We start from the raw sequence: 6,141 nt of genomic DNA, 5'->3' as shown, positions 1-6,141 counted from the left end.
TCATAATATGCAAATATCTTTTCCCATTCTGATGATTATCTATGTGCTTTGGTTGTTTTCTCCTTACCTGTACAGCAGCTGTTCAGTTTATTTAAGTCCCATTTGTTTATTTTTGACATTGAAATCTTCTTCATAAAGTCTTTCTCCAGGCCGATACCTTCAATTGCCACCCCGCCCTTTCTTCAAGGATTTTTATTGTTTCATGCCTTAGATTTAGATCTTTTAATCTCGAATAGATTTTCATTAGTGGCGAAAGGTGCAGATCCAGTTTCAGTCTTTTACATGTGGATATCCAGTTCTCCCAGCACAATTTAGTGAACAGAGATTCTTTCCCCCAAGGTATGTTCTTGTTTGGTTTATCAAAGATTAGGTGGCTGTAAGACATTAGCTTCATCTCATGGTTTTCTGTTCAGTTCCAAATGTCTTTGTCTCTACTTTTTGTGCCAATACCATGCTGTTTCGATCACTATAGCCTTGTAATACGGCCTAAAATCTGGTAGGTTGTGTCTGGTGTTGATGAAATTCCTCAGCTTTTCTGTCAGGGAAGTCTTTATTTCCCTTTCATGTTTGAAGGATATATTTGCAGGATGTAATAATCCAGGTTAAGGTTATTTTCCTTCAGCACTTTGAATACTTCATGCCCTTCTTTCCTGGCCTGTATGGTTTCCATTAAGAAGGCTGCTGCTAGACATAGAGCTCCTTTATGTCACTTCATTTTGCTTTCCTTAGGGCTTTTTTATTTCTCTTGTATTAAATGCCTTGAGATCATCTTATTTGGGTTAAATCTGGTTGGATTTATATGACCCTTCTTGTACCTGAATATTGATACCTATCTCTAGGTTTGGAAAATTCTCTGTTATTACCTCTTTGAATAAAACTTCTCACCCAGTCTCTTTCTCTCCTTCCTTGTTAAGGCTTGAACCTTTTATATTTCCTTTTTTGTGTTTTCTAAATCTTGTAAATATGCTTAATTTTATTCTTTATTTTTCTCTATTCTGTATTTTCAAATAGCTTGTCATTAAGCTAAGCTTTTTCTTCTGCTTGGTCTGTTCTGCTGTTTGAGAGACTTTGATGCATTTCTTAGTTTGACAATTGAATTCTTATGTTCCAAAATTTTGGCTTGATTTTTATTATTACTTCAATATTTTGGTTAAATTTCTCTGATAAGCTTCTGAATTCCTTCTCTTTGTTGTCTCAAAGTTCATCGACCTTCTTCAAGGCAGGTCTTTTGAACTCTTTGCCAGAAAGATCACATTTCTCTATTGCTCCAGGATTGGTTACTGGAACTTATTTGTTTGGTGGGGTCATGTTTTCCTTGGTATCTTGATGCTTATGGATGTTCATCAGTGTCTGGGCATTGAAGAGTAAGGTATTTATTTTAATCTTTATAGTCTGGTCTTGCTTGAACCTGTCTTTTTTGGGAAGGCTTTCCAGACATCCAAAGAAAATTGAATATTATAATCTAAGTCTTTGGTCACTATAGCCATATCAGCATTTGGGTTGCTTTGAGCCCAATAATGCTATGACTGTTGTAGACTTCTAGTAGTACCATCCTGGTGGACTTAGGTAAAATATGGGAGAATTCTCTGAATTACCAGGCAAATCTTCTCACTCTTTTCCCTCACTCTTTGTGCTGGGCTGCTGGAGTTGGGAGAGGAGTGATGTGGCCACGCCCTCATTGCTGCAGGAGCCAGGTCGCACCTGAGGTTAGCTCAGTCTCATCCAAAGCTCATAGTGACTGTTGCCTGGCTACCTCGGATGTTTATTCAAAGCCCAAGGGCTCTTTAGTCAGCAAGTGGTGAATCCTGCCAGGAGGGGGTCCTTCCCATCAGGACAGCATGTTTCCTTCAGGTCCAGGCTGGATTTAGAAATTCTGTCCAAGAACTAAGGCCTAGAATCAGGGATCTCAGCAGTCTGCTTGGTTCTTTGTTTTACTGTGGCTGATCTGGTACGCAAATTGTAAAACAAAGTCCTCTGAACTTTTCCCTTTCCTTTACCCAAGTGCACTTTCTCTAAGCTACACTGTTTGTAGTTGGTGTGGGGGTGACATAGGAACTCTCTTGGCTGCTGCTAATGTTGTTTCACTGGGTTATGTATACCCCAGGTCCACTGGCTCCAAGCCGGTACAGCTGTAGGAATTGCCCAAGGGTTGCAGCCTTTGTGGCTCAAAAGCTGTAGTTATTTAGTCTGGTCCTAGGCTGCTTTTTGTCAGCCAGTAGTGAGGCTAGCCAGAACTTGGATTTCAGGGCAGCGGACTTCGTTCTGGCTAAGGTGGTCTAAATGGTCCCTCTGTGGGCACCAGCACAATTCTGCCTTGAATTGTGTCGCCCTCTGCCTGGGTGGCCCTGAGTTTCAGTGCAAAGTTCCACTATTACTTCACTCTCCCTCCCTCATGCACACAAATTCCCTCTCCATTCAGCATGTTGGTGCAGCTCTGCCAGAAGATAGGGGTGGCATGGGCAAAGAAAGACTGCCTTTTCTGCCAATTTCAGTTCCTTTTGATATAATGTTTAAACCAGGTAATGGAATTGCTCACCTGCTTTTTTGTTCTTCTGAAGGAGCTTGCTGGAGTGAATAGTTGTTGAATTTTTTGTCTGATGGAGGGATGATCAGCCATTTTGCTCTGCTCCCTTTGATCACAATTGCCTTTCTTTACATTTAAATTGGTTTCATGTAGACTGAATATATTTTTTGCTTCTTAAAAAAATTAATCTGGGAGTCTGTTTTTTGGTAACATACTTGGAACACTTCCATTTAATGTGATTAGCAACATGACTGTGTTAAAATCTATCATCTTCCCATATATTTTTTATTTATCTTACCCGTTCTTTTGAACACATTATTTGCATAATTTTATTTCTTGTCTTTTGTACTATTATTATACATCTTGATGATTTCTCTAGTGATTGCTCTAGTATTTATTCATTTTGTGCCTAACCTATTACATCACTTTGTAATGATGTGTAATGCACACAATGTAAGAACCTGACAAAGTACATGCTACATGTGTATTTAACATCTTCTTGGCAATATTGGATACACTATTTTTGTCATTGTGTATATGATATGAGCCTCACAATTGTTTTTATTATTGCTTCAAATAGTTATTTATATTTTCAAGGAATTAATGAAAAAGTGTCTCTTATATTCACTTACCTATTTACTATTTTCTGAATGTTTCTTTCCTTTGCATAGGTCCACATTCCATCTGGTATCATATAGTAATGCCTGAAGAAATTCCTTTAATGTTTTTAATAGTGCTGGTTTTCTTGTAGTGATTTATCTCAGCTTGTTTATGCCAGAAAAAAAATATTTTTGATTTGGGAGATTTTCCCAGGCTTGCAGTTATTTTTAAAGAGGTCATTGTATTCTCTTCTGACTTGAGTTGCTTTGAAAGTGATGTTTCTTTCAGAATTGTCTTTTTCTCTGAATGTGTCTTTTTATCATTTATTTTCAAAAATTTGATTGTATTAAAAAAGATGGAGACTTTACATCTTTTGTACTAACCTGGATAGACTTGGAACACATTCTTCTTAGTAAAGTATCACAAGAATGGAGAAGCAAGAATCCAATGTACTCATTTCTATTATGAAGCCAGTAGACAATCTAATACATATCCACATAAGAGAAAAGCTCAAATAAATTCAAGGTGGAGGCAGAGGAACAAGGGAGCAGAGAGAGGGGAGAAAGGTGGGGTATGAGGTGTTACGGTGTATGGTACACCTCTTGGGGGTGGATACAATTATAAGGGGTCTGTACCTAACAAATGCAAACAGTGTAACCTAATTCTTTGTGCCCTCTATAAATCTGAAATAATAAAAAAGAAAAAGAAATGTGGTTATAATATGCCTTGCTGAGGATTTTTTGTTTCTTCTGCTTGGGGTTTGTTGCTTGTTTTGGATATGTATGTTTATGGTTTTCTTCAAATTTTGAAAAAATTCTGTCACTTTTTTGAGTGTGTTTTTTTCTTCCCCATTTAACCCTCCTTTTAGGACTCTAATTACACATCTGTTAGAATGTGCCCATGGGGTTGGTGATGTTATTCAGCATCTAAGCCCATCTAATCTTTATTTCGTTGGGGAGAGTTCTTATTGCTATGTCTTCTGGTTACCAATTTTTTCTTCTACAGTGTCTAATATTAGTTTTTTAACTCATATGTTGTATTTTTATCTCTAAATTTAGTTTGGACTTTTTATATGTTTCACTACTGTTTTAACACTCTTCTACTAAATTCCATCATCTATAGCAATTCTGGGTCTATTGCTATTTAGGGGGTTGTGGGTCATATTTTTCTGCTTTTTGTATAATTGGTAATTTTTGATCTTTATGAAAAAATTCTCTATTTTACATTGTTTGGGTCTGGGTTATTTTGTATTTTTAGAAGTATTGTTGAATTTTGCTTTGGAAACCAGTTATTTGGGATTAGTTTAATCCTCTTAAAATTTAGTTTTTCGCTTTGTCAAAACAGGTCCAGAAAAGTCATTAATCTAGTGAAAGTTGGGTTCCACAGTTAAGAAGTCACCTGATAAATCCTTACTACTAAGAACTCACCTACTGAGGATCTTACCTGATGCCTGTGTGTTAGAAGCTGTGTCCATTCAAAGTGGTAGAAATTAGAACTAGATCATTAGTTCTTATGAGGTCCAGAGATTTCTACCTCCTCTTTTTCAGGGATACTTCTGGTATTCTGTCTGGAAAAGAAGTATAATATAATCATGGACAAAGAACAAATAAACCCAAACTGCAGAATGAAATATAATATAATTCACCTGAACATTTTAAAATGTAGAGTTCATGAAAGAAAAACTGAGGGCAAATTTCAGAATTAAAAGAAAATAATAAGATAAATCGCAAGTAAATGCAATGAGTACTCCTGGATTCCTAGATTGGATTTTGAACTGGAGTTAAAGAAAAAACAAAGCAAATAAAAAAAAACTTTAAAGGATATTATTGGAACAATTGCAAAATTTGAATATTAACTGTGGATTAGGTAATAGTCGTGTAGCAAAGTCAGGTTTCTTGATTTGGATGGTTGTATTATGGTCGTCCTCAGGAAACACATTCTGAAGTATTTGGGGGTAAAGGGATATGTGGCATGCAACTTACTTTTAAATGGTTTAAGGAATTATTCACATACAAGCAAACAATTTTAAAGAAAAATATAAATAACTGTTGGAAAAGGGTATACCTAAATTCTTTATATCTTTGCAACTTCTCTGAAAGGTTGAAATTGTATGAAGAAAATTACCAAAAATGAGTTGGCTCAAACACACCAGATTGAGTTTCTTTTTATTGCTGGGTATACTGTGCTTAGCCTCTTGGGAGAGTTGATAGGTTCAGTCTAAACATGGAGAAAGTAGAATGATTTATAATTCTCTCCTGATAGCTCCTTCTTTCGAAATCAAATTTGTACACAGTCCAGCAGCTCTCTGATGCTCTGACTGACATGTCGGTAGCTTATCTTGGTCAAAAGAAAGTTTGATACATGCGTACATGTCACTCCTTATTCCCTACAGCATGAAACTGACACGGAAAGAGAAGAAGCATAAGAAATGGCAACGCTTTCTTCCTAGAGTCATTCATCATGAGCTTTAGTAGCAGAATGTTCCCAAACTCTTAGTATAGCCTCATGAAACCAGAGTTGACTTCTTGCTAAATTCCATCATTAGTCACAGTTCTGTGGTCACAGTGCTTTGGGGCTTATTTTTGTTGCTTTGTTTTGGTTTTGGTTTGTTTAAGAAAAAGTTTCTCATGACTGTAACAGGTTATTTTGGGTAGAGGCAGTCAAGTTTGTGACCAGGGAAGAAGAGATAAAAAATTGCTTATCATCTCCATCACAGGTGATCCCAGATGGCATTAGAGGTGAAGAAAATCTCTCAGAAAGTGGCAGGAGTTGTCAACTTCAATCAAACATGAACAATGTGAGCCATGTTACCAGTGAATGAAAACTTTTTGGAAAGGGTGGAGGAGTGTGGGGGCAACGGCAAAACGGAATGTGGAAACCCCACCCTGAGTTGCTTTCAGCTTCATTCACCTAGTCTGAGTTGTAGATGGCCCTGTAGCCCCTCTGTTGCTTGCTTGTTAACAGGGAAGAATGCGTCTGATCTCAGTGCCTTGTCTAGGTGATTAATGGGGATGCGG

The sequence above is a fragment of the Otolemur garnettii genome, unplaced genomic scaffold (genome assembly GCF_000181295.1).
Source record: "Otolemur garnettii isolate 467f Iridium unplaced genomic scaffold, OtoGar3 scaffold00006, whole genome shotgun sequence".
NCBI classification, from domain to species: domain Eukaryota; kingdom Metazoa; phylum Chordata; class Mammalia; order Primates; family Galagidae; genus Otolemur; species Otolemur garnettii.
The sequence above is the reverse complement of the archived record's forward strand: the minus strand, read 5'-3'. Positions refer to the sequence as shown.